The 27772-nt window shown below is 47.4% G+C and overlaps 1 protein-coding gene and 2 long non-coding RNA genes across 4 annotated transcripts in view; 1 reads left to right on the forward strand and 2 right to left on the reverse strand.

Annotated features, from left to right (window-relative positions):
* LOC310675861 overlaps positions 1 to 27772 on the reverse strand; it is a 187243-nt gene that overhangs the window by 15296 nt on the left and 144175 nt on the right. The gene's annotated exons all lie outside the window — the stretch shown is intronic.
* The window catches only part of LOC310675886, a 217881-nt gene that overhangs the window by 12124 nt on the left and 177985 nt on the right, over positions 1 to 27772 (forward strand). The gene's annotated exons all lie outside the window — the stretch shown is intronic.
* P2RY6 (pyrimidinergic receptor P2Y6) overlaps positions 1 to 27772 on the reverse strand; it is a 47678-nt gene that overhangs the window by 11259 nt on the left and 8647 nt on the right. Inside the window, exon 1 of one of the 2 annotated variants that reach the window (XM_083436750.1) lies at positions 3102 to 3482. The exons of the other annotated variant lie outside the window; for it this stretch is intronic. The gene's annotated coding sequence lies outside the window, so the exon portion shown is untranslated. Of the gene's footprint in view, positions 1 to 3101; positions 3483 to 27772 lie in introns of those variants that run through there. 2 annotated transcript variants of the gene reach the window in all.

Here is a 27772-nt window from a genome sequence, read left to right on the forward strand (position 1 = left end):
GTACCTTTACCTTTACCTATTACGTCATTACCTATCATATTATCACTGGTTATTGTTTGTAAGCCGCTTTGGGGCTTTGCCTGAATGAAAAGCAGCATGGAAAACTTGGTAGCTCAGTCAGCAGAACCCGAGACTCTTCATTTCAGGGACATGAGTTCGAGAACCATGTGGAGCAAAAGATTCCTGCATTGCAGGGGGTTGGACTAGATAGCCCTCAGGGTCCCTTCCACCTCTACAGTTCTATGGTTCTATGAACTGTAATAAATCAAATCAAATTGATGTAGGGGGGGTCTGGTCCCTGGAATCGTGTGGCAGATTGATCTCCCCAGTTTCCTATCCCAAGCCGATCCTCGCAGAATCTTTTAGGTTTGAAATATGAAAGTGCCGGGGTCTGAATCCACACGATGAGTTCCTCCTCAGAAGGGACAGCGTAGGTGCCAACTCCATGGGGCCCGGGGTGCCCGAGCACCCACAAAATTCCCCATGAAGGAGCCGGGCACCCACCAATTTCAGTGCACTCTGCACGGCACCCATGGCCCCGGGCAGTGCTTTTTTCCCAATAATAATAATAATAATAATATATTATTTATACCCCACCCATCTGGCTGGATTTCCCCAGCCACTCTGGGCGGCTTCCAACAGAATATTAAAATACAATAACCTATTAAACATTAAAAGCTTCCCTAAACAGAGCTGCCTTTGGATGTCTTCTAAAAGTCTGGTAGTTGTTTATTTCTTTGACATCGGGGGGGGGGGCATTCCACAGGGCGGGCACCACCACCGAGAAGGCCCTGTGCCTGGTTCCCTGTAACTTGGCTTCTCGCAGTGAGGGAACCACCAGAAGGCCCTCAGAGCTGGACCTCAGTGTCCGGGCTGAACGATGGGGGTGGAGACGCTCCTTCAGGTCTACTGGGCCTTTGAGGCCATTTAGGGCTTTAAAGGTCAACACCAACACTTTGAATTGTGCTTGGAAATGTACTGGCGGCCAGTGTAGGTCTTTTAAGACTGGTGTTATGTGGTCTCGGCGGCAGCTCCCAGTTTAGAGGTACTCTCATTTTGATTCAAGAAAATCACCATTTTATAGTTCAAATCGGGGGAAATAAATACAGTAAATGGGGAAAAAAGTACAAAGATTCGCAAAACGTTTAGGAGCATGCAACCCCCTAGAAAAAAGCACAGATCTCGGGCACACACTGTCACGGGGGAAAGGCTGCACTCCTGAATGACAGACATACATCTTGTGCTACTTGGGGGTCCTCAATGGGTCTGGTAGCACCCCTCATATCACTCTCTCCATGGATTGCTGAAGACAAGCCCTAAATAGTTTGCCGCCTGAGGTGGAACAGCAAATGCCCCCCTCTGCCCACCACCCCACCCAAGAGGCAAGGCTCGCAACAGCCGAAAATCCCCGTAAAAATCCCCCAAAGAACGAGCAATTTCCTGCCTTTTCGTGACACCCCAATCCAACCGCCCGAGGCACGTGCCTCTCCTGCCTAATGGCAGATCCGGCCCCAAAGAGCAATGACCTTCACAGGCAAAGGTCACGAACTGCGCGTGGCGGCTAATGAGAGTCGCTGGGTCACGTAGGCAGACATACAACACCTTTTTGTTACCCCATTCACACTCCACAAAAGCTGAAAGCCACTCAGATCGCCAGCGCTGAAAGGAACGGCTCCTCCTTTCCAACAATTGTATAGCGCTTAATTGCGTTGGAATTGTTTGTGGGGTGTTGAATTTGGGCGAAAGCGATACTTTTCTCTCCTCCCACTGCCGTCTCCGGGCACCTGTGAGGTTGAGAAACTGCTTCGCCTCTCCAACCAATCTGGTCCAGCGCTCCTGGTATAATGGGCACCTTAACCCCCAGCGGATTTCAAAAGGTAAAGTTGGCAGAAAGTTCAGGTTTTGAATGGGCACTGTTTGGATTAGAACAGAAGAGGGAGAGGGGAAAAGGAGGATGTGTAATACATGGAGCTCAGAGGGGGGACTTAAAATTCCTCTTCAAATGCCCGAGGGTTGCAGCAAAGCGGGCAAAGGCTTGTTTTTCTGCTGCCCAGAGGGCAGAGCCACATCGCATGGGCTTAAATTACACAAGAAGAGGTTTCCAGACAGGGGGATCCAAAAATCACTGGGAAAGTGTTGGTTTGGGGAACAGGAAAAGGTAACAGTTTTGCCCCTTTGTGATGGGAGTGCAGAAAAGCAAAACGGTTCTGGGTGCACGAAACAGAGATATTAAGAGGAAGTTTTCAGATCAAAGATACCCATTGACCTCTTAATACATTTATTGAATTTAGTCAAGGATAGAATCACAGACTAGACAGCATCTTAAAAAAACAGAGACATCACCTTGCAGACAAAGGTCTGTATAGTTAAAGCTATGGTTTTCCCAGTAGTGATGTATGGAAGTGAGAGCTGGACCCTAAAGAAGGCTGATCGCCGAAAAATTGATACTTTTGAATTACGGTGCTGGAGGAGACTCTTGAGAGTCCCATGGACTGCAAGAAGATCAAACCTATCCATTCTGAAGGAAATCAGAAGCTGAGGCTTCAATACTTTGGCCATCTCATGAGAAGAGAAGCCTCCCTGGAAAAGACCCTGATGTTGGGAAAGATGGAGGGCGCAAGGAGAAGGGGACGACAGACGACGAGATGGTTGGACAGTGTTCTCGAAGCTACCAACATGAGTTTGACCAAACTGCAGGAGGCAGTGGAAGACAGGAGTGCCTGGCGTGCTCTGGTCCATGGGGTCACGAAGAGTCGGACACAACTAAACGACTAAACAACAGCAACAATTTTTCAACAAAGAATATAAAATTTTAAGAAGAGAAGAGAAAATTGATTTGCAAAATCACATGCTATCAGGTGAAACTGCATTCAAAACTATGTACATTGAGAGAAATTAGCAGGTAAATTTTCAGGGTTTCCACTACTTTTTCTGCAAACTGATGTGGACGTGCGGAGAACCTGAACTTTGGAGTGGAAAAATGAGAAGCCAATTTGCCCATCCTCACTCATCCTTAAACCTAGCTTTAAAAAACAAGTATGATACGTGCCAACGAACCTTTACTACAATTCCAGCCAACCCACCCCAGGTCTGCCACTCACCTCTGTTTCAGGAGGTCTAGCCACACGCAGAGAGCGAGAGGCACACGAAAGGGGTGGCTTTTCAAAACGCCTGTGCAGGCAACTGCAAATCCTTTGGCGTACCTGCAGGACAATCCTCTTTTTCCTGGACCGGCTCAGGTGGCCTCGGCAACCCCCAGCCCTGTGCTGCCTTTCCACCTGCTGTGCCCGAGCTCAGAAAGTCCTTCTGTGGGGCTGCCCTATATAGGCAGCAAGAGGAAGCAGCAGAAGCAGGATGTCAGATGGCTGGGTGGCAGCGTACGAAACTCGAGGCAAGAGCGATAGGATCAGCAAATCTGACCTGTCCAGTAACCACATCCTGGTGTTGTGGGATGGCTGGCACAAAAGCACTATCACGGGCAGCAACCGGGAGCAGGAGTTTGGGAGAATGGACCTCTGCCTGGCCTCTGATAGGAGGAAGTGCAACCAGCCTCCGCTTTTATATATATATATAATTTTTTATTAGCTTTTTAACATACAATTTTCAACAATCATTAAACATGCTTTTACATCCTGTTGTTGTTGTTTAGTCGTTCAGTCGTGTCCGACTCTTCGTGACCCCATGGACCAGAGCACGCCAGGCACTCCTGTCTTCCACTGCCACCCGCAGTTTGGTCAGATTCATGTTTGTAGCTTCGAGAACACTGTCTAACCATCTCGTCCTCTGTCGTCCCCTTCTCCTTGTGCCCTCCATCTTTCCCAACATCAGGATCTTTTCCAGTGAGTCTTCTCTTCTCATGAGGTGGCCAAAGTATTGGAGCCTCAGCTTCACGATCTGTCCTTCCAGTGAGCACTCAGTGCTGATTTCCTTAAGAATGGATGCATTTGATCTTCTTGCAGTCCATGGGACTCTCAAGAGTTTCCTCCAGCACCAGAATTCAAAAGCGTCAATTCTTTGGCGATCAGCCTTCTTTATGGTCTTTTACATCCTACTCAGTTTTTTTTTACTTCCATCAGTCCTGTCTGAAAATTTTCCAATCTAGTCTCTCAGTATGCATTTCTTATTTTCCCCATTACATTTCAAACTCATAACCAATATTTGTCTCTTTTCCTACTTTGTAACACTTCGTATATTTCTCCTTACAAAACTTCTTGTAGCCCTCCTAGCGTAATTGGTTTATTACAGTTGCTCTTCAAATAATTCATATACTTCTTCCAATCTTCTGTAAATCTCTGGTCCCGCAGATTTTGAATCCTTTCTGTCATTTTGTCCAATTTTGCATAGTCCATTAATTTCGTCTGCCATTCTTCTTTCGTCGGAATTTCTTCTGGCTTCCATTTCTGGGCTAACAATACAATTGCCGCTGTTGTTGCATATAAGAACAGTTTGACATCTTGCCTATTAATGTCTTGGCCTATAATACCAAGTAAAAATGCTTCTGTTTTTTTTTTTAAGAATGTATATTTCAACATCTTTTTCATCACATTATATATCATTTCCCAGAAGTTCTTTACTTTCTTACATTCCCTGCAACCAGCCTCCCCTTTTAGACCACTGGAATAGTGGCAGAAGATGGCTGGCAGAAGAACTGTTGGGCGGCGGGTGTATCTGCCTGACAGGGGCTGAGCAAGAAAGAGGGAGGGAGGCTGCAGATTCTAGCAAATGCTTTAAATAGACCTTAGAAAGATTCACCGATAACAGAACTGTCTGCAGCTTTGGGCCACAGCTGCTACGTTGAACTTCCAGGCTCGGGAGCGCATAATCGTCTTGCAAAGCAACTGCTCTATTCCGAACTTAAAAATGGAAAATGTAATGCTGGTGGTCAACAAAAGAGGTTTAAAGACTCTCTCAAGGCAAATCTTAATAATAATAATAATAATAATAATAATAATAATAATAATAATAATAATAATTTATTTGTACCCCCTCCATTTGGCTGGGCCTCCCCAGCCACTCTGGGCGGCTCACAACAAAGATTAAAAATACATTTAAATGCCACACATTAAAAAGCTGGAATGTGTGTGCAGAGGAGGGCAACCAAGACTCTGAAAACCAAGCCTGATGAGGAATGGTTGAAGGAGCTGGGTATGCTTAGCCTGGAAAAGAGGAGACTGAGAGGAAATAGGCTAGCCATCTTCAAATATCTCAAGGGATGTCTCATAGTAGATGGAGCAAGGTTGTTTTCTGTTGCTGCGGAGGACAGGACCCAAATCAATCGTTTCAAGTTACAAGAAAGGAGATTCCAATGAAATATCAAGAAGTGCCTTTCTGACAGTAAGAACTGTTAGACAGTGGAGGTGGTAGACCACAGGTAGGCAAATTAAGGCCCGGGGGCTGGATCCGGCCCAATTGCCTTCTCAATCCAGCCTGCGGACGGTCTGGGAATCAGCGTGTTTTTACACGAGTTGAATGTATGCCTTTATTTAAAATGCATCTCTGGTTATTTGTGGGGCCTGCCTGGTGTTTTACATGAGTAGAATGTGTGCTTTTATTTAAAATGCATCTCTGGGCTATTTGTGGGGCATAGGAATTCGTTCATTATTTTTTTTCCAATAGGCCGGCCCCCCACAAGGTCTGAGGGACAGTGGACCGGCCCCCTGCTGAAAAAGTTTGCTGACCCCTGTGGTAGACTCTCCTTCCTTGGAGGTTTTGAAGCAGATGTTGGATGGCCGTCTGTCAGGGATTTTTCAGCTGCGATTCCTGCATTTCCAGGGGTTGGACTAGATGACCCTCAGGGTTCCCTTCCAACTCTACCGTTCTCTGATCTCTTTGAAACTCCAGGAGAGCCTGGGAACCAGGAAAGCGCTGCATCTTCCATGGCTGACGCTCGAAAGCTTTCGCAGCCAGAAAGCACCGAGGGGGCGGAAGGAGATGGGATAATCGACTTGACCCTTGTTTCCTGCAAGACATGTCAGCAGGGATCTCTCCAGGCGTGTTCACAGCGTCACGTGGAAGGTGACGGCCCGGTCAGGCTGATCTGGGACAATGCGTGGCTTTGATCAAAACCACAAACAAACTTTCTCCCTCCTCCAACAACCTCGCAAATGTTTCGACAATTGCTCCACAAAGGCCGCGCACATAAACACACACGCAAGGGCTGCCAAGATGGGTTTGGCAGAAGACCCCACACAGATTATGTATGAGAGGCTGTGGGAGGGAGAGAGGAGGAAATTCTACAAGCTGACGAGGGCAGAACATGGTTATCTAGATTGAGCTCTCGCTCGCAGAGAACAAACTCTTGTCAGATCCAAAAAGGAGATGTCTCTGAGCGATTGCTGCTCCTTTCGACGAACTTTGCACAGGAAGTCTTCTTGCACAGCAAACTGTACGGAGGGAGGGCTTCTTGCTGGTGGCCCCATATCCCACTTAATGGGTAGATGCTTGGCCTCCATCTGTAACGGCTTCAAGTTGGGGCCTCTAAAATCCATTTCTTGCCAGTCGCTTTTAATCCCAAATTTTGGACTGAATACTGACTATTTAACAAAGTGTGGCTGGTTTTAAATGGTTTCTCCTTGGTTGTGCAAATTGGTTTTATATGAGCTGTGAAACTGGGCTGTGAAATTGTTTTCAGGCTACTGTTTTCATGGTTTTGTTTCACTGGAATGAGATTTGGTGCCTTCTCTGTGCATGCAAGCTGCCTGGGGATCTCTCTCCCAAAAAACGTGGCACGGGACAGATGAAGAGTTAAAATAAGCTAAGAAGATCTCTGCTGGGTCAGGGCAATGGGGGCGTATTGAGCCGAGCATCCTAATGTCGTTTGATATTAATATAGATGGGCTGCATCAATAGGAGTATAGCATCTAGATCAAGGGAAGTAATAGTGCCACTGTATTCTGCTCTGGTCAGACCTCACCTGGAGTACTGTGTCCAGTTCTGGGCACCACAGTTCAAGAAGGACACTGACAAACTGGAACGTGTCCAGAGGAGGGCAACCAAAATGGTCCAAGGCCTGGAAACGATGCCTTATGAGGAACGGCTAAGGGAGCTGGGCATGTTTAGCCTGGAGAAGAGGAGGTTAAGGGGTGATATGATAGCCATGTTCAAATATATAAAAGGATGTCACATAGCGGAGGGAGAAAGGTTGTTTTCTGCGGCTCCAGAGAAGCGGACACGGAGCAATGGATCCAAACTACAAGAAAGAAGATTCCACCTAAACATTAGGAAGAACTTCCTGACAGTAAGAGCTGTTTGATAGTGGAATTTGCTGCCAAGGAGTGTGGTGGAGTCTCCTTCTTTGGAGGTCTTTAAGCAGAGGCTTGACAACCATATGTCAGGAGTGCTCTGATGGTGTTTCCTGCTTGGCAGGGGGCTGGACTCGATGGCCCTTGTGGTCTCTTCCAACTCTATGATTCTATGATTCTATAGATATTGTTGCAGGATTTGGTTCCCTTTAGCTGTGATGGCACAGCAGACTTACAAACCTAGCGAAAGCCTTCTGGATCAGGCCAATGGTCCATGTAGCCCAGTATCCTGTTCTCACAATGGGGAACACGGGTGGCGCTGTGGTCTAAACCACTGAGCCTCTTGGGCTTGCTGATCAGAAGGTCGGCGGTTCGAATCCCCGCGACGGAGTGAGCTCCCGTTGCTCTGTCCCAGCTCCTGCCAACCTAGCAGTTCAAAAGCACACCGGTGCAAGTAGATAAATAGGTACCACTGCAGCGGGAAGGTAAACGGCATTTCCGTGTGCTCTGGTTTCCATCACAGTGTCCTGTTGTGCCAGAAGTGGTTTAGTCCTGCTGGCCACATGACCCAGAAAGCTGTCTGTGGACAAACGCCGGCTCCTTCTGCCTGAAAGCGAGATGAGCGCCGCAACCCCATAGTCGCCTTTGACTGGACTTAACCGTCCAGGGGTCCTTTAACTTACCTTCACAACAACAACAACAACAACTTATTATTTATACCCCGCCCATCTGGCTGGGTTTCCCCAGCCACTCTGGGCGGCTCCCAACAGAATATTAAAAACATTAAAAATATTAAAAACCTCTCACAGCCAGCAGGACCCATGGACAAAAGTGCTCTTTCCACTTGTCAATTCCCAGCAATTCAGGGGCATTCTGCCTCTGACAGGGGCAGGAGAACACACCAATCCTGCCTAGTCGCCATTGGTTGATCCTGCTCCTCCATGAATTTGTCTGATTTTCAAAGGACTGTCTTGGAATAGCCCAGTAAAATCTGCATCAAAAATAAAGAACTCAAGAGAGAGACGCCTTGAAGTTGCCTGTCAACAGTGTGCACCTTGACAGCAGATCAGGCAAGTTCATGGGTCACCTGTCAGAGCCTTCAACATATGGCGAGATGTATTATAGAATCATAAAACTGTAGAACTGGAAGGGACCCTTAAGGTCCTTTAGTCCAACCCCCTGCAATGCAGGATTCCCCCCCACGCAGTGGCGTAGTGTGGGGGGTGCAGGGGGGGCCAGCCGCACCGGGCGCAACATCTGGGGGGGGGGGCACGCTCGCACTCGCAGCTCTCTGCCCCTACCTGGCTCACTCACTCTAGGGGGCGCAAATTACTTGCCTTGCCCCGGGTGCTGACAACCCACGCTACACCACTGCCCCCACGACCTTGAGAGCACAAGCCTCATGCTCTACCACCTGTTATATATTTCTGCTCAAGTTAGAGGAGACTTTTCTAAATTTGCACCTGCACACAAAAATTAGTGCATGCAAATCTGTGCTTTCTTTGTCATCTACCCAACAGGACAAAACTGTTGAGTTTCTCGTATCTGTCGCCGACTTTTCTTCTTTCTGCGCAAGGCCTAAACAAACGTCCCAAAAGCCTCTCCTCAGTCAAGCGCATTGCCCTGGATCCTTCAATATTTGATATGAGCTGTGTAAATATGCAGGTGCAAATAGTCTGATTTGCTCTCGAAAAACCCCTCCAAGAACCAAACACCTTGACTTCCTCTTTGGGGCTGTCGATGCAACCTGAAAGCGTCACCAAAGACTGTGCAGAAAATTAGCAGCTCACACAAGTTAAAATGCGGGGTTTTTTTGTTTGCATGCTATTGTATTTCTGTCAAAGTTTATTGTTCTAGAGCCAAAGGCCACGACAAGCCCATCATGCAACAGATCAATGCAGCCGTACAAAAGTTTAGCATTTCAAACCCTGCAAGAATACTGGGATACATAAGAAGTAAACTTTAATTGAGAGTTAGTGCTACCGTAGTATTGATGTTTTAGTCTCATTACGTGAACTTCTTTAAATGATCTCCAGTTTGGAAATGTGTACGAGGGACGCAGGTGACGTTGTGGGTTAAACCACAGAGCCTAGGGCTTGCTGATCAGAAGGTTGGTGGCTCGAATCCCCGTGATGGGGTGAGCTCCCGTTGCTTGGTCCCAGCTCCTGCCAACCTAGCAGTTCGAAAGCACACCAGTGCAAGTAGATAAATAGGTACCACTCCAGCGGGAAGGTAAACAGCATTTCCGTGCGGTGCTCTGGTTTCGCCAGAAGCGGCTTAGTCATGCTGGCCCCATGACCCAGAAGCTGTACACCGGTTCCCTCGGCCAATAAAGCGAGATGAGCGCCAAAACCCCAGAGTTGTCCGCAACTGGACCTAATGGTCAGTGGTCCCTTTACCTTTATGAGAGACACACACAGAGAGAGAATAATAGATTCATATAGGGAAGCTCAACAACTCTGAGCCATCTCCCCTCATTTTCTTTAAATTTAGTCCCCCAAAATGGGGGGCGTCTTATACATGGGGGCGTCTTATACACCAAAAAATACGGTATATCCCGGGCGCACCAGCGGATTTGTCGCTGATAATGCCATTTTCACAATTTTAGCCTTTGTCCCCATCCAGAAGTTTACATAAGTCTCTGATCAAACAATGACATCAGGACATACAAATATTTTCTGGGGTAAAGTATGAGGGCGCATTCTGGACTCTGGATGTGTTTGGGCTACACTGGTTGCTCAGTTCAAGGGCAGAGTTCGGCCAACACAGCCAATTTCTTCACTAAGTTTCCTCCAAAACCATATGGGCAGAATTGTACAATAAAACGCCACATTCCAGGTGCTCTCAGGGAACAGCTGCATGCTAAGAATGCATGAGAAGCTTTGCAGGATCAGGCCAGAGCCCCTTCTAAACCAGCACCCTTTTCTCACAGTGGCCAACTCAATGCCCCTGGGAAGCCCTCAAAAAGTTATTTTAAAGTTACTTTAAAAGTATGGCTGTCTCATTATCTCCCTCGCTTGCACCACACATGTGTGAACCCTGGTACAGGCCGCAGACATTTTTTCGAAAATAAAAATATAATGTGGAACTTTTAGATTGAAGCCCTATGCACAAAACATGTCATTGATGCAATAATAATGCATTCACTCTGGATTTATAATGAGTCATTCACACGCCATTCCACTCTTATTTTGCAACGCTTCTTAAATGATAACCCATTATTGCTGCCTGGAGGGGCAGGAAGCTGCATGGATTGACAAGAAAGCAAGCAGAATTGGGTATAAGCACCCAACATCATCCCTGAGAGAGCCAGTGCGGTCTGAGAACCAGTGTGGTGGTAGTGGCTAGAGCAGGGGTTGGCAACCTGTGGCCCGTGGGCCACAAGCCGCCCACGGGAGTTGTTTAACTGGCCCACGAGCCACCCCCAAACTGAGCCACCCACTCAGTGACTCCCCCTGCGCTGCACTGAACTGGTGCAGTATGGCGCAGGAATTGCTTCCGCAGCACCGAAAATCATGTCTGCGCATGCGCAGGTGCAAAAAATCACTTCTGTGCAGATGCCGGAAATCGCGGGTGCACGAATGATCTAGTCCACGGAAGGATCTCCACTGGAGTGAACTGGCCCAGACGAGGTAAACCTTGCTGACCCCTGGGCTAGAGTATCAGATATGGACCTGGGAGATCAGGGTTCAAATTTCTCACTGGGTGACCTCGCTGCCCGACACTGCCTCTCAGCCTTGTTGTTGTTTAGCCGTTTAGTCGTGTCCGACTCTTCGTGACCCCATGGACCAGAGCATGCCAGGCACTCCTGTCTTCCACTGCCTCCTGCAGTTTGGTCAAACTCATGCTGGTAGCTTCGAGAACACTGTCCCACCATCTCGTCCTCTGTCTCCTTGTGCCCTCCATATTTCCCAACATCAGGGTCTTTTCCAGGGAGTCTTCTCTTCTCATGAGGTGGCCAAAGTATTGGAGCCTCAGCTTCAGGATCTGTCCTTCCAGTGAGCACTCAGGGCTGATTTCCTTCAGAATGGATGCGTTTGATCTTCTTGCAGTCCATGGGACTCTCAAGAGTCTCCTCCAGCACCAGAATTCAAAAGCATCCATTCTTCGGCGATCAGCCAGCTCTCACTTCCATACATCACTACTGGGAAAACCATAGCTTTAACTATATGGACCTTTGTTGGCAAGGTGATGTCTCTGCTTTTTAAGATGCTGCCTAGGTTTGTCATTGCTTTTCTCCCAAGAAGGAGGCGTTTTTTTTAATTTCGTGACTGCTGCCACCATCTGCAGTGATCATGGAGCCCAAGGAAGTAAAATCTCTAACTGCCTCCATTTCTTCCCCTTCATGGATCACTGCCTTGCCGTGGCGAAGGGGCTTGAATAACTCAGAGGAGCTATGAGCTATGCCATGCAGGGCCACGCAAGATGGACAGGTCATAGCAGAGAGTTTTGACCAAACGTGATCCACCTGGAGCAGGAACCGGCAAGCCACTCCAGTATCCCTGCCAAGAAAACTCCAAGGACAAAGACAACAGGCCTCTCAGCCTAACCTACCTCAAAGGGTTGTTGTTGTGGTTAAATAAATAAAACAAAGAATCGTGAATGCACAACGAAAAGGACATCTGGAGTGGCCCATCAAAGAAGATTGAGGAAGTACATTTTCTGCACATATGCACACTGAACACCATTTTCATTTCTGGAATCCAGAGGATCTGTGAAGTTTCATTCTGGCTGTGCATACAAGACCAAAACGGAATTTCCTCTTTTTCAGCTACACAAATGCTCCTTTCCAGAGAAGCCCTGTGCCTCCTACTTATCAAAATCGAATGAAGTCCTTCCGTCCTTTGGCGCAAATCCTTACCATCAACATGCAACCTGAAAAGTTTTACCTTTACGGCCAAACTGGATGAATGACAGCAGGAGAGACAGGGCTAGGCTCCCCACTTTCTAGGCACCTCTCTCGCTGAATAAATGTGAGCTAAATAGCAGCGGTGAGGGGGCGATGCAGGGCGCTTAACCCTTTCACCTTAGGCAAACTTCTGCATCAAAATCCGGCTGCTTTCTCACCTGCCCACAGGGACTGTTCAATGATTTCCCAGCCCCTCCCAGCCCTGCCTGGCTGTGGGGTTGCGTCAGTGGCAAAGGTACATGTCAGCATCAAGTCAAGAGAATACGATCTGCGTCTAAGATATGATTCCTCCCGTCTCCCTTCCGGGAATCAGCAATCAAGGATCGGCTTCCTACATCTCTCAACAAATTCCCCCCCAGGGCTTTGTTTTCCTTGTAGACTTTTCAGTCTTCAAGTCGAAAAGCACGCCTGACAGTTAGGGTGAGGATAAAGACCGGGGACTTTCCCAGCTTGCAAAACGAAGCTGAGCTCGCCAAAACAACCTGCTCCAGCCTTCCCCAAGCTGGTGCCCTCTGGAGGTTTGTGACTTCAAAGTCTTGCGGTGCTGAGGGTGATGGGAAATGAAGTTCAAAACATCCGGCGGGCGCCGGCTTGGCGAAAGCAGCGGTATTCTGTTTATGGCTGGCTCACGTCTGATCTTATCGGCAGAAAGCAGTCAAACACCCCAGGAGGAAATCTTCAATCAAAGAAAGAACATCTCCGGAAAACGTCACTCAGCGCGGACGAGACAAGAGCTGTTAATATTCCTAACATGAATATTGTGGCGTTGTGAAACTTATGTTCAACCTCTGGAGCAGAGCAAGAATCCAAACTGAAGAATGCAAGGCTTTTCCCCTTCCTCTTCACCCAATAGGGCGAATTATAGAAATTATTATGTGCTTTATGGGTCAACTTTTAATAATAATAATAATAATAATAATAATAATAATAATACAATTTTATTTATACCCCGCCCTCCCCGGCCAGGACTGGGCTCAGGGGAGCTAACACGAAATACAAATTACAATAAAACGTAATAGAAACAACAAACAAACAAACAAACAAACAAACAAACAGTTAATTAAAATATGGCTTAAAATACAGCTTAAAATGCAGCCTCATTTTAGTAGCAGCCCATAAATCAAGATCATAAAGGGAGGAAACATCAGATATTCACCCGAGCCAGCTATCCATGCTGGTCCTACATGGGCCAGCAAAAAAGCCCAGGGAAAATCTATATGTCAAATCCCATATAAGGGGTCAGGGGTCAGATCCGAATTTTCAGAGCTTTCTTCCGAAGTATGCTCACAAAGGCTTATAAACCAAGATAAATGTGTTATAGTGCCATCCTAATTTTTCTTTTTATGCTCAAAAGTAAGCCCCACTGGACATACCCCCTTTTACGAGCTAACTGCATTTTGGTAATATCTGTGGCTCTTCAAGTTGCTGTCGTTTTCACTTTGAGATATTTTTAAATATAGTGAGCAGTACAGAAATAGCGTCAACAAATAAAGGAACTGTCTCTGGCAGGGATTGCCAACCCAACAGCTGTGGGTGCTGCTGTGCCCAGTCAGTACTTCAAAGGGCACCTGGGAAAAGTCTCAGTAAATACTGGTGCCAGGGGTGCCAACTTGAATAAAATATTGGGAGGGGGGAGGAGAAGAAGAAGAAGAAGAAGAAGAAGAAGAAGAGTTTGGATTTGATATCCCGCCTTTCACTCCCTTTAAGGAGTCTCAAAGCGGCTAACATTCTCCTTTCCCTTCCTCCCCCACAACAAACACTCTGTGAGGTGAGTGGGGCTGAGAGACTTCAGAGAAGTGTGACTGGCCCAAGGTCACCCAGCAGCTGCATGTGGAGGAGCGGAGACGCGAACCCGGTTCCCCACATTACGAGACTACAGCTCTTAACCACTACACCACACTGGCAAGCCCTGTCCTGCAAAACCAATCATGCACAAACCATTTGAATGGCAATCCCCATTAACTTTGGGGAGGAGGCCCAAATATTTAAGGGGTGGCTGAAGACATCTTGGCCCCATGGAGTTGGCTTCTACAATGGACGCAGTGCCAGAATTTCCCCAGGTGGACAAAGCGATCGTACAGGTCTGCACAGGGGCAGGTGGTCCTACAGGTTAGCTTATCCCAAGTCGTTTGTGGCATTATCTTTTAACAAGACTTTGGAGATGGCCCGGTAGCTGATCGACAGCCACTGCAGCTCCCCCCCCCCAGGTGTAATAGGTGTGGATCCTGGAATTCTGCTCAAGGGAAGATCGCAGGTGGCGCTGTGATCTAAACCCCTAAGCCTCTTGGGCTTGCCGATCGGAAGGTTGGCGGTTCGAATCCCCACCATGGAGTGAGCTCCTGTTGCTCTGTCCCAGCTTCTGCCAGCGTAGCAGTTCAAAAACACACCAGTGCAAGTAGATAAATAGGTACCACTGCGGCAGGAAGGTAAACGGCGTTTCCGTGCGCTCTGGTTTCTGTCATGGAGTCCCGTTGCGCCAGAAGCGGTTTAGTCCTGCTGGCCACATGACCCGGAAAGCTGTCTGTGGACAAACGCCGGCTCCTTTGACCTGAAAGCAAGATGAGCACCGCAACCCCATAGTCGCCTTTGACTTGACTTAATTGTCCAGGGGTCCTTTTTTGTTGCTGTTGTTTAGCCATTTAGACATGTCTGACTCTTCGTGACCCCATGGAGCAGAGCACACCAGGCACTCCTGTCTTCCACTGCCTCCTGCAGTTTGGGCAAACTCATGCTGGTAGCTTCGAGAACATTGACCAACCATCTCGTCCTCTGTCATCCCCTTCTCCTTGTGCCCTCCATCTTTCCCAACATCAGGGTCTTTTCCAGGGAGTCTTCTCTTCTCATGAGGTGGCCAAAGTCTTGGAGCCTCAGCTTCAGGATCTGTCCTTCCAGTGAGCACTCAGGGCTGATTAAGAATGGATCGGTTTGATCTTCTTGCAGTCCATGGGACTCTCAAGAGTCTCCTCCAGCACCATAATTCAGAAGCATCCATTCTTCGGCGATCAGCCTTCTTTATGGTCCAGCTCTCACTTCCATACATCATTACTGGGAAAACCATAGCTTTAACTATACGGACCTTTGTCGGCAAGGTGATGTCTCTGCTTTTGAAGATGCTGTCTAGGTTTGTCATTGCTTTTCTCTGAAGAAGCAGGCATCTTTTACCTTTACTCTTTTTACTTTACTGAATAACCTGGCTACAGAGCTCTCAACAAAGGGTTATTGACGGCTTCTGCAAACCAGGATTCTTCTGCTCTGTCTCTATGGTTGAAGGCAGCAACGATTCTGAACAGCAGTTCCTGGAAACAGCCGGAGGGGAGAGGGTCCTTTCTGACGGTTTCTTGCAGGTATGTTGTTGGCCAATGGGAGAAGAGGATGCTGTGTTTGATGGGCCATTGGCAGGCTCTTTTTAGGGTTTGAATGGCAGCTTGCAGTTAAGGGAAGCCCCATGCAGAGCCCAGATGTGGAATGGAGGGAAGTCACTGGCTACACAATTGTTGTTTCCCCCCAAAAAATGACCCCAGAATTTTATTGATATTGATGCTGCATTTTATGTAGTATTCTATGCTGTTTTTAAGTCACATTTTAATCAATGTTTTATATTTGCTGTTAGCCGCCCTGAGCCCGGTTTTTAAACCTGGAAGGGTGGGGTATAAATAAAAATTTATTATTATTATTATTATTATGGCTCCAGCAACCACAGCTATTCAAGGAAGAGCTGGCTTGTCCAGCTGTGCATCCAACCACTGCACCTACCACCGCCGAATCATAAAATCATAGAATTGCAGAATCGGAAGGGACCCTGAGGGTCATCTAGTCCAACCCCCTGCAATGCTTCTTCCTGATGTTTTAGACTACAACTCCCACCATCCCAGGTCAGGGACCATGCTGGCTAGGGCTGATGGGAAATGTAGTCCAGAACATCCGGAGGGTGCCAGGTTGAGGAGAAGGCTGCTCTGAGCTTGGCAAATAAACGAGGGAAGCTTGCAATCTGCACTTTTGAAGGAGTGGATTAGACAGAGAGGTTTGGGGAGCCCTGGTGGGGTTGCACACGCACACAGCTCTGCAAGGAAATAGCTGAATGCAAAAAAAAACAAAAAAAAAAACTGAATGCAAAGAAGTAACTGAATGCAAAGAAATAACTAAATGCAAAGAAATAACTGAATGCAAAGAAGTAACTAAATGCAAAGAAGTGACTAAATGCAAAGAAATAGCAGAATGCAAAGAAATAGCAGAATGCAAGGAAATAACTAAATGTAAAGAAGTAACTAAATGCAAAGAAGTGACTAAATGCAAAGAAATAACTGAATGCAAAGAAATAGCAGAATGCAAGGAAATAACTAAATGTAAAGAAGTAACTAAATGCAAAGAAGTGACTAAATGCAAAGAAATAACTGAATGCAAAGAAATAGCAGAATGCAAGGAAATAACTAAATGTAAAGAAGTAACTAAATGTAAAGAAGTAACTAAATGCAAAGAAATAACTGAATGCAAAGAAATAACTAAATGCAAAGAAATAGCAGAATGCAAGGAAATAACTAAATGCAAAGAAGTAACTAAATGCAAAGAAGTAACTGAATGCAAAGAAATAGCAGAATGCAAGGAAATAACTAAATGTAAAGAAGTAACTAAATGTAAAGAAGTAACTAAATGCAAGGAAATAACTAAATGTAAAGAAGTAACTAAATGCAAAGAAGTAACTGAATGCAAAGAAATAACTAAATGCAAAGAAATAGCAGAATGCAAGGAAATAACTAAATGCAAAGAAGTAACTAAATGCAAAGAAATAACTAAATGCAATTCAAAATGATCACAACTAAAGCATCTATTGCGGGTGGCCATCCAACCTGTGCTTAAAAACCTCCAAGGCAGGAGAGTCCACAAATGCTATTGGGTGACACAGAGAGGAGGAGGAGGAACTGCTCATCGCCTCTGTCTTCGCCCAAAGCAGTGCCCAACCTGGTGATAACAGAACAAACGATGCAAGGAGGGAGCCAAGATACAAAAAGAGGTGGTCAGGGAATACCTAGTTGCTTCAAATGAATTGTCTCCAGGGCCTGATTAGCTGCACCCAAGAGAGTTTACAGATGTAATCTCAGAGTCTCTGCCTATAATCTTTGAGAATCCTTGGGGAATAGGGCTGGATCTAGACAGTGGCGTAGCGTGGGTTGTCAGCACCCGGGGCAAGGAAAGTAATTTGCGCCCCCCCCCCGCTGCACTGTCCCTCCCCCAGATAGTCCCTCGCTCTCTCTCCGCACCGCACGCCTGGCACCCTCCCCTCCACAGTGGGCGGCGACCCGGCGGCTTGGCTCGGATTCGCACAGCCAGCACTGCAGTGAGAGAGAGTGAGTGAGCCAGGTAGGGGCAGAGAGCTGCGAGTGCGAGCGCCCCCCCCCCAGATGTTGCGCCCGGTGCGGCCGGCCCCCCTGCACCCCCCACACTACGCCACTGGATCTAGACACATCCAAGAAGCTTTTCAGGAAAATGCGTTGCAAACTTTGTATGAGAAATCGGGTTTACAATTATTTTCTCAAAAATGGGAAATGTTTAAGAGATACTTCCAAAAAAGGTAACAGCGATGTATTATCTATGATAGTGTTTGTATGACCCTTGTGTACCTAAAAAATTAAGAAATAGAGGAAAACCGGTACACTAGGTTGTAAGAAAGTATTAGAAAGTATATTAAATGTAAGGTAATAATTATAAATACTTTCAAAATCACAAATGTCAACTATATTGGGAAATATGGGAAGTCTATATTTATTTTACTTTAGTTAGTTTGTTTGTTTTTACTTTATTTTATGTAACATTATACGATTTTAGCTTAGTGGATATCTAAGTGGAATTGGAAGGTTAAATTAACATTTTATGTTAAACTAATGTAAGAATACACTGTATGTATTTTTTATATCTATGTGTATGTGAGAATTCAAATCTGTAATGACATTCATGAATTTCAGTGAATAATTTTTTCATAAAAAAGAAAGAAATCAGGTGGGCAAAAACGGAACCCCACATCGCCACCTGGTGTCGGCGTGTTATAACTGCATGCACAACAGATATAAAGCGCATTTCCTTTGCCAATGTCGGTGACTTTCCTGCAGACTTGAAGGCAAGTGTTGTCACCATCTTCAAAAAGGGGTGGGAATCCTCTCTCCCCTTCTGCATGCAGACGCCACATGCAAGCTCCTAACCAAAAGACAGAGGAAAAGAGGAAATGCTCTTGCAGCGGACAAACGTCCAGACTGCGGTTTCGCCTCCGAGGCCAAAAACATCTAGTTCCGTATTGGTTACATTGACTGCCAGTGGCTGTCCGGTATCATAGAGCTAGCCTTCTGCATGCAAGGCCTGTGACCCGCCACTGAACTCAAGTCCTTCTGCACAATCAATGGACTTCAGAGCCACCATTCTGAATTTTGGGGTCTAGAAAAATAATTATGGTAGGTCTCTGCCCTGCTTTGCCCCAGTGATGATCTTCCCTTGCAAACAGGCCACTGGTGACGTTTTTCTTCTTCAAAACTTGGCAGATTTCCTGTCAAAGGGTAAATGAAGTTTAAACAGGGTGGGGTGGGGAATGCAGACTGGGATTTTGATGCCAACAACGTGTAGATGCTTGGTCCCAGCTCCTGCCAACCTAGCAGTTCAAAAGCACACCAGTGCAAGTAGATAAATAGGTACCACTCCGGTGGGAAGGTAAGCAGCATTTCCATGCGCTCTGGTTTCCGTCACAGTGTCCCGTTGCACCAGAAGCGGTTTAGTCCTGCTGGCCACATGACCCGGAAAGCTGTCTGTGGACAAACGCCGGCTCTCTCGGCCCGAAAGCGAGATAAGCGCTGCAACCCCAAAGTCGCCTTTGACTGGACTTAACCGTCCAGGGGCCCTTCACCTTTTTTTTTAACCTAGAATTCGTGGGCAGCCTACAAAGCTGACCTCTGGAAGTTTCAGATCAAAGAAAGTCCTTCTTTACACAGCACAGAGTTGAACTGCGGAACTCTCTCCCACCAGACACAGTGACGGACACCAACTAATGGAAGATTGGACAAATTTGTGGGCTATCGACGGCCACTAGCTGTGATGGCTACACTCAGACTCCACAGTCGGAGGCAGCAATGCTTCTGAATAGCCGCTGCTGGAAACCACAGGAGGGGAGAGTTGATCTTGTGTTCGAATCCTGATTGCGGACTTCTGATTGGCCACGCTGTGTACGGGATGCTGCTCTAGATTGGCCATTGCTTTGAGGTTCTTCAGCACATAAGATCTTACAACAGACACCCATCTTGAAGCATCTGCCCCCCCAAAAAAAGGTTCTCTCTCTCTCAGTGGTGAACAAACAGATAATAGCTGGTCCACACAGAACTGCTGAAATCTGCATCTTTCTGAGACTTGGTTTTTTGCTTCGATACAAGGAATTACTCTTTCCCTAATGGCTTTTCTGCTTTTTTTCTCTTTTTTTTTAAAAAAAGGCACTGGGTTGGGGGTGTGTGTGATGATATCTTCCAGGCACTTTGCAAACATGAGCTGATGAATCAATCTGCAGAGCCTCTTTTATAGCCTCTCGACAGGCTGCGCAGCGAAGCAAAGAGATTTATCGATTTTTCTTCTGAGCTCGAGACTCATCCATTACGTGCGGCAGAGGCTGGCTGCACTCAGCGCTGTGGGCAGGCGGGGGGGGGGGGAGAAACCGCAACCCCCCCCCTCAGACTCGCAAGTTGACCAAGCAGCGGCTTCCACTTTCCGAAGTTCCTTCAGCCCGGAAGGAGCAATCAGACCGCAGCACTCGCTGGAAGGATGCATTAGGAACCCGTTTTTCTGAGTTTATTGGGAGTTTTCGGTAAAATATAGACGGTAAGGGGGGTTATACTTCTCAAACGCCAGCCCCCCGAGGACGGCTTCGTCCATCGGGCTATGAGGAGGCTCAGGCAGATTTCCACTGATATGATATGCCTAGATATGAGATGGAGAATCAGGGACAGTCTACCAGAGAACGGAAAGCGTAGGGTCCGTAGCTAAGTAGAAAACAGGGCTGTCTTAAGTATATCCAGCGCCATGGTGCAAAGATCCCTTCAGCACCGCATTTCCCAGAGTTGTCGACCTTTTCCCAAGCCTCTGTGGGGATCGCTCTCTTCCCACGGGGGCTTGGGAAGGAAGCCACATGTCTGCCAGCAATATACCGTATTTTTTGCTCCATAAGACACACTTTTTTCTTCCTAAAAAGTAAGGGGAAATGTCTGTGCGTCTTATAGAGTGAATGCGTGGTCCCTGGAGCCGAATTGCCCAGGGGCGAAAAGCAGGTGGGGTGAGCTCCCGTTGCTCGGTCCCTGCTCCTGCCAACCTAGCAGTTCGAAAGCACATCAAAGTGCAAGTAGATAAATAGGTACCGCTCTGGCGGGAAGGTAAACGGCGTTTCCGTGCGCTGCTCTGGTTCGCCAGAAGCGGCTTAGTCCTGCTGGCCACATGACCCAGAAGCTGTACGCTGGCTCCCTCGGTCAATAAAGCGAGACGAGCGCCGCAACCCCAGAGTCGGCCTAATGGTCAGGGGTCCCTTTACCTTTTTATCCCTTAAAGTAAAGCTCCTACCTGGGGGGGGGGAGTTCCTGCTTTCTCTCTCCACCTGGGGCAAGGAGACAACTGCCCTGGGCTCCCAGCCCTGCCAGTAAGCTCTGTATAGCCCTTGCTCAATAGCCTGCTCAGTTACCAAAACCCCATTGGAACCTGCCTGCCACAGCTGAGATTTTGCACTGACAGCAGGATCACGGCGCCTTATGCACAAGTCGCCAGCCCCTGACTCGCTTTCGCAGGAGCGCGGTGTGGAAAGAGGGGGTCGTGTTCCCAGTTCCCAGAGAGATCCAGCCCCCCCGGAGCTCCTCTGCTTTCATGCCGCCGGAGGAACCCAAACCAGTCAAACTGGTTGACTGACACAGGAGGGAAATTGTTTGCAGCAGAGAAAACAAAACCGCAAAGAAAGAAAGAAAGAAAGAAAGAAAGAAAGAAAGAAAGAAAGAAAAGAAAGGCAGAACAGAGATGCCAGGATCATATTAAGTTAGGAACATAAAAGCATAAGAAGTGCTTGCGGGATCAGGAGAATGGTCATAGAATCATAGAATTGTGGAGTTGGAAAGGGCCCCAGGGTCATCTAGTCCAACCCCCTGGTACCACTCTGACGGGAAGATAAATAGGTACCACTCTGACGGGAAGGTAAACGGTGTTTCCATGTGCTGCTCTGGTTTGCCAGAAGCGGCTTAGTCATGCCCCGGAAGCTGTACGTTGGCTCCCTCGGCCAATAAAGCGAGATGAGCACCGCAACCCCAGAGTCGGTCACGACTGGACCTAATGGTCAGGGGTCCCTTTACCTTTGCAAGGAAACTTTCCAGGAATGTACAATTCAATCTGAGACAGACTGAATTGTATAATACAGTGGACCCTCCGGATATGAATTAAATTCATTCCGGGGGTCTGTCCACAACCCGAAAAGTCCGAAAGCAGAGGCGCCGCTTCTGCACACACGCATGGTGCAATTGAGCACTTCTGCGCATGTGCACGGTGCACAGAGCGCTTCTGCACATGCGCAGCGAAACCCGGAAATATACACTTCCAGGTCTGCCACGTTCATAACCCGAAAGTTACATATCCAGAGTGGTACGTAACTAGAGGGTTCACTGTAGTGCGAGGCTCACACGAGCCTGCAACCAGACATTTGATGTGTATGTAAAAAGGGGAATGTAACTCTGCTAAGTAAAGGAACTTGCTAGCGCCAGTTAGGAAGGTTATGAATAAGCAATATATCGTCTCCTGCCACTTGGAACATTCCCACAGAAACGGCTTTGCAAGCTTGCGTACATTATGGCAAAAAACCGCAGGCAAAAATAGGAAGCATTTGCAGTGGGTTAGCAAGGGGCTGGCAGAAGAACTGCTCTGAAGAAAACGCCACAGACCTTGAAGCCAGGAGGTGCTAGATGATGCCAGAGAGGGAGGAATGTGAGGGAGATTGGCCACTCGACAGGGTGGCTGAAAAGGAACGGTTTGTTATGTCTGGAGTCTAGATCCCGGGAGGGGAAACTCTGCCAGATGTGGCCTCCATTGTCGGCGCTGCAGCCTTGACAGACCCAAAGGGAGGGCAAAGGACTAGGGTGGGGAGGGATTGGGGAGCAACCAGCGGAGTGCAAATCTCTCCCGATTTGCATCTTTCCAATCTGAGTTCAGTTCTGCGCATCAGGTTTGCATTTTAAAAAAAAACATCCCTCATGGAAACTCACCAGGTGAATTTCGCCTAACATGTACCGGAATGGGCGATTTTGAAATATCCCCTACCCCCCAGTTCTCCCACTCAAAACAAGACCAGCTGCAGCAATTTTGGGGACATAGGAAGGTGATGGCATTGGTACAACTAGCCGAGTCTTCTGTCCCAACTGGCAGCGACTCTGAGGTTTCAGGTAGGGTTCTTTCTGCTTGGAGATGCTACTGGAGATTAAATTTAGGACCTTCTGTATATCTTTTGAAAACCACCAGCGACCTTTCACACAGGCCTGCCTCTCCCCCTCGATATCTCTGTTCAGATTTTGGTAGGATTTCAGCCATGCATTCGGTAGGATTTCAGCCAGGCAGCCCTGTTTAGGGAAGTTTTTAATATGAATGCTGTATTGTTTTTAACACTCGATTGGGAGCCGCCCAGAGTGGCTGGGGAAACTCAGCCAGATTGGCGGGGTATGTATGTATGTATGTATGTATGTATGTATGTATAAATAAATAAATAATAATAATTATTATTATTATTATTATTATTATGTATCCAGACATAAAAAAAAAACACGAAGATCATGGCCACTGGTCCCATCACCTACCTGGCAAATAGAAGGGGAAGAAATGGAAGCAGTGAGAGTTTTTACTTTCTTGGGCTCCATGATCACTGCAGATGGTGACAGCAGTCACGAAATTAAAAGACGCCTGCTTCTTGGGAGAAAAGCAATGACAAACCTAGACAGCATCTTAAAAAGTAGAGACATCACCTTGCCAACGTATAGTAAAAGCTCTGGTTTTCCCAGTAGTGATGTATGGAAGTGAGAGCTGGACCATAAAGAAGGCTGATCGCCGAAGAATGGATGCTTTTGAATTATGGTGCTGGAGGAGACTCTTGAGAGTCCGATGGACTGCAAGAAGATCAAAGCTCTCCATTCTGAAGGAAATCAGCCCTGAGTGCTCACTGGAAGGACAGATCCTGAAGCTGAGGCTCCAAGACTTTGGCCACCGCATGAGAAGAGAAGACTCCCTGGAAAAGACCCTGATGTTGGGAAAGATGGAGGGCACAAGGAGAAGGGGACGACAGAGAACGAGATGGTTGGACAGTGTTCTCAAAGCTACCAGCATGAGTTTGACCAAACTGCGGGAGGCAGTGGAAGACAGGAGTGCCTGGCGTGCTCTGGTCCAGGGGGTCAGGAAGAGTCAGACATGACTAAACAAATAAACAACAACAACAATGATGGCCCCAAATGGCTCAAAAGTACCCTCCCACTTTTAATTCGAGGGGGGGCACCTCTGTGCCTTAGGTACTGGAAATTTAGGAAACACTCCCCCCGAGTCTTTGCTTGTCATCAGCCAAGTCATTAATCAGACCTGAACTTGCAATCAAACCCCAGTTGATTAATTGCAGCGATTTAATCAATTAAAGCTTGAAGCAGCGACATCAGAGCCTCGTTACTTTGCGCTCCGATGATTGCACTTTTCCGGGGAATGCCATGTGGATAGCTGAACCGACACCTGCAAGACGGAGGTAGCAAGCACTCCAAGGGTTGATTGACGCCCCTCCAGTCCGTCCCTTGCTGCCCATGTAAAATTTGCCAGGGTTCGACTTTCACGCGCCAACGGTTGACGCCGGGCCTGTCTGCTCCGCTGGACTTAAAGAGCCTCTTTATTACCCATAACTTTCACCCCCGGAAGAATTTTAATTACTTGCTGACTTCCAGCTGCCTTTTAATTCTCAACATTCTTTCTGGGAAACAGAACACACAGCAGGGTTTGCTTTCTGCCTAAAGCCCTGTTCCCCAAACTCCTTAAGAACATAAGAACATAAGGCGAACCTGCCTGAGGAGAGCAGTTTCCACCTTGTCCAGCCCCGTTCTCACAGTCAGGGGTGGAGTGTTCCCCATCGCCACCCAGGGAGGGGCAGCCCACTGGAGTCACCCCCACCCACTGGGCAGCCAGTTTTTAAGGCTTTCATCAGGAAGAAATTTCTGACAGTAAGAGCTACAGTGGTACCTTGGTTCTCAAACTTAATCCGTTCTAGAAGTCCGTTCTAAACCCAAAGCGTTTCAAAACCAAGACGAGCGTTCCCACAGGAAGTAATGCAAAATGAATTAATCTGTTGCAGACTTTTAAAAACAACCCCTAAAACAGCAGTTTGACATGAATTTTACCATCGGACGGGACCACTGAACCATAAAATGAAAGCAATAAACAATGAACTGCTGTCAATCAATCCATTAGTAGCTGAACCGGGTTCCACACAGTCACAAGAACAAAACGAAAAGAGCCGCGAAAACAAAAACACAAAATAAATAGCAAAAACATACAGACCGCAGCGTAAAACTCAATACAGGAGTGCGGCACTCAGATTGGAAGCATAACACTCAAAACGGAGCACGTTTGGGTTCCGAAAAAAGTTCGCAAACCGGAACAATTACTTACAGGTTTGCAGTGTTTGGGTTCCAAGTTGTTTGAGTACCAAGGCATTTGAGAACCAAGGTACCACTGTAAGTGAATGCTTCAGCTGAGATTCCAGCATTGCAGGAGGTTGCACTAGATGACTAGACAACAGAAATAAAAAATCCATTTTGCTCATCTTTCTAAACATTACAAACAAGCCAAAGGCAGATTTAATTTCTGTTATTTTAAGTTCTTCCTGATTTTGAGTCGGAATCTCCTTCTTACTAACTTGAATCCATTGGTTTGAGCAGCAGAAAACAAGCTTGCTCTATCTTCCACAGGGCAGCCCATCAGATTTTTGAAGATGGCTATCATACCTCCTGTTCTCCAGGATAAGCATCCCCAGCTCCCTCCACTGTTCCTTATAAGGCTTGGTTAATAGACCCTTGAGCATCTCAGTCACCCTCCTCTGCACATGTTCCAGCTTCTTCTAGGAAGAAAAATCATTAAGTGGTCCACCCAGACCTCCAGCAGTTTTCAAGTGGTCCATGGCAGAGGCATGAAGTGAGAGGAGCAAAGGGAGGAATGCAGGCGCAGTCTCTGATTGGTTGGAAATCACCCTGGAGAGAAGGAGACATGGCCAGTTGTGGGGAGTCAGGATATTTAGTCACCACAACTGCTTCATGGGGGAAAGACCTGCTGTGCTCATTCTGTGTCCAGAGCAGCTGTCTACCAGCTCCATCTGGTACACTGGCTGAGACCCTTCCTGCCCGCAGACTGTCTCGCCAGAGTGGTGCATGCTCTGGTTATCTCCCGCTTGGACTACTGCAATGCGCTCTACATGGGGCATAGCTGTCAACTTACAGATTTGAAAATAAGGGACCGACAGCCAAAATAAGGGACCGGCAGCCTCACCTCTTCCAGGCACTCCAGTCTTCCTGTCCTCCTGCAGTCTGGTCAAACTCATACTGGGTAGCTTCGAGAACACTGTCCAAACAACTTTCTATCCAGAGGTTCAACTGAATAGAATCTGAATCACATGCACCACAAGGCCTATGCAGCCTCAACTTAAGATGGCTCCCCGGCCTGGCTTTGCACTGCAACGTTTGCAGCAGCACGTGCAACAAAATGGCGTCCAGCATTCAGAAACACCCTCAGCTTGCATTAACTAGCCACACACAAGGCATGCAAGCTCCACCCCCCAGTCGTTCTTAGACTTCTTATTGGGTGAGCAACACAGCCAAGCAACACAGTTGGAGCCTCCCTCCTCCCTGGCTGGCTGGCAGGGAGGGAGAGGAGCTGCTTCCTTTGAAATTTAAGGGACATTTAAGGGGCATCCATCAATAAGGGACAGCAATGGGACATGGCGATGGAATAAGGGACTGTCCCTTCAAATAAGGGACACTTGACAGCTATGACATGGGGCTACCTTTGAAAGTGACCCAGAAACTGCAACTATTCCAGAATGTGGCAGCTAGACTGGTGACTGGGAATGGCAGCTGCGACCATATAACACCGGACCATATAAGACCTACATTGGCTCCCAGTAGGTTTCCGAGCACAATTCAAAGTGTTGGTGCTGACCTTTAAAGCCCTAAATGGCCTCAGCCCAGTATACCAGAAGGAGCATCTCCACCCCCATCGTTCAGCCCAGACCCTGAGGTCCAGCGCCGAGGGCCTTCTGGCAGTTCCCTCACTGCAAGAAGCCAAGTTACAGGGAACCAGGCAGAGGGCCTTCTCGGTAGTGGCGCCCTTCCTGTGGAATGCCCTCCCATCGGATGTCAAGGAAATAAACAATGATCTGACTTTTAGAAGACATCTGAAGGCAGCTCTGTTTAGGGAAGTTTTTAATGTTTGATGTTTTATGGCTGCTTTATTATTAATAATATTCTGTTGGGAGCCACCAAGAAACCCAGCCAGATGCGTGGGGTATAAGTAACAAATTATTATAATAAATCATTATAGGCCTGTTGTAAGGGACTGGCTGGACAACAGCAGGTCAGAGGGAGAAGATTGGAAGGAGGTGATAGGGGCTGAAGGGGCAACAGGATTTCGTGAGCAGGAGGAAGCTGTGACAGGGAGCAGTTCAGATGCTGAGGCTGAAGCAGAGGGGGGGGGGGGTTAAGAGACCACCAAAGAATCCCTGGAGTCTCCCTCTCCTGCTGTGAGAAGCTCCCATCCCCCCTGGTCTCCAAAAATGTGCAGAATAATGAGGAGAGCAGAACAGATGCCACAGGTGTTCTTGGGAAACATCTGGCAGTGGAGGAGCCTTCGAAAGGGTGGAAGGAAGGCACCTTCATTTCTGGCAACTGCTCTAGAGTGGCAAGACCAGGCACACCCAAACTTGGCCCTCCAGATATTTTGGGACTACAATTCCCATCATCCCTGACCACCGGTCCTGCTAGCTAGGGATGATGGGAGTTGTAGTCCCAAAACATCTGGAGGGCCGGGTTTGGGGGTGCCTGGGCAAGACCTACTGGGGAAGGGTTGCAGAGTTGTATTCAAGGCATTGCCTCGAATAAAGAATAACTTTATCAGACCCTCCAAGTGTCCCAAATTTACAGAAGCTATCCCAGTTTCTGATTTGATCCTGGAATGTTCCGCTTTTCTTTAAGATGTCCTTCTTTTCATCGGAGAAATGTTGGAGGGTATGGAGCTATGCGACCCCAAGAACCAAGGAGATAAGTAACTATACAACTTTTAGAAGACACCTGAAGGCAGCCCTGGATAGGGAAGGTTTTTAATGTTTTACGTTTTATGATGTTTTTATTTATGTTGGAAGCCGCCCAGAGTGGCTGGGACAACGCAGTCAGATGGGCAGGTTGTTGTTGTTGTTGTTGTTATTGAAATCCTTATTTTCATCAGAGAAATGTTGGAGGGTCTGCTTCACTGACAACTGACTCTGTTTCTTTGCACTGGCCTGCTTCTGAACCAAAGTCTTGGTTGACCACAAACTTGACATGAGCCAACAGTGTGACGTGGCAGCTAA

The sequence above is a fragment of the Podarcis tiliguerta genome (assembly GCF_965153285.1).
Source record: "Podarcis tiliguerta genome assembly, chromosome: 4".
NCBI lineage: Eukaryota > Metazoa > Chordata > Lepidosauria > Squamata > Lacertidae > Podarcis > Podarcis tiliguerta.